Raw genomic sequence first — 1,065 nt, 5'->3', positions numbered from 1 at the left:
GTCATGCACTGCCCACTGATGTTGGGGTCAACGACAGATTCTGTGTATGACGGTGGTTCCATAAGATTATAATACGGTATTTTTACTGTACGTTTTCTATGTTTAGACACACAAATTCTTACTATTGTTTTCCAATTGCCAACAGTATGCAGCAGGGTAACATGCTGTACAGGTCTGTAGCGTAGAAGCAATGGGCTCTACCGTATAGCTAGGTGTGTAGTAGGCTGAACCACCTTGGTTTGGGAAAGTACACTCTACGATGTTAGCAGGACGAAATCGCCTAACCATGTATTTCTCAGAGCATCCATACCCGTCCTAACGCGACGCGTAACTGTATATTGAACCAGTCTTCTACGACCAAAATGTGGTCTGGGCAGAAAAAAGCTTTGAAGAAGCACAAAGGCAGAGAAGGTGCCCGTCCTGGGGAGCCTCAGAAGGGCCCAGTGACCAGACTTCCAGAGGCCCTGCCAGCTGCCCTAACAGAAACACCAGCCTAGCTGTGCAGGCAGGAACGGGCCTGGCGCGCCAGACCGCTCGGCCCCGCCCACTCGCCGCTCTCGGAAAGCTGGAACCCGGCCCCTTTGGAGGCGGCGGCGGCGGCTGCGCGGGCCTCGGATGCGCGGGCACGCGGGACTCCCGGCTGTCAATCAGGCGCGGGCTGAGCTCTACCGGGCGGAGCGGTGGCGGCGGCGGCGGTGATGGGACCCCAGCGAGAGATCTGCGGCTAGGCTGGCTGCACTTGCTCCACGGGTCAGGGGATCGGAGGGGGCAGGTAAAGCCACGCGGAGTCCAGGGATGGCGGCTTTCTATGCTCCAAATGTCTTTCTCCAGTTCTCCCTCTCCTCCCTTTCTCGCTTTCCTTCCTCCTTCTTCATGCATAAATGTTCTCTCTCTCGCTCCCTCCCTCCCTCCCTCATTCACGTTTATTATATGTGCACCAATCTCCACAAAAAAACACGCGTATAAAAATTGGTGAAAACATACAAATGAGGAAGAGCCAGCTCCATGCTTTGGTGGTTTGTGCTTTGCGTTATGTAAGAATTTGGGGGGGGGGGGGGGGGGGGG

General features: G+C 55.1%; 1 protein-coding gene across 2 annotated transcripts in view; it reads left to right on the top strand.

Moving 5' to 3' along the window:
* Nucleotides 1–609: 609 nt before the first annotated feature.
* The window catches only part of NRSN1 (neurensin 1), a 21,538-nt gene continuing 21,082 nt past the window's right edge, over nt 610–1,065 (top strand). For both annotated transcript variants that reach the window (XR_001886788.1, XM_017878556.1), the window contains exon 1: nt 610–772. The gene's annotated coding sequence lies outside the window, so the exon portion shown is untranslated. The remainder of the gene's footprint in view (nt 773–1,065) is intronic.

The sequence above is a fragment of the Rhinopithecus bieti genome, unplaced genomic scaffold (assembly GCF_001698545.2).
Source record: "Rhinopithecus bieti isolate Rb0 unplaced genomic scaffold, ASM169854v2 scaffold_11110, whole genome shotgun sequence".
In the NCBI taxonomy this organism is placed as follows: Eukaryota; Metazoa; Chordata; class Mammalia; order Primates; family Cercopithecidae; genus Rhinopithecus; species Rhinopithecus bieti.
The sequence above is the reverse complement of the archived record's forward strand: the minus strand, read 5'-3'. Positions and strand labels throughout refer to the sequence as shown.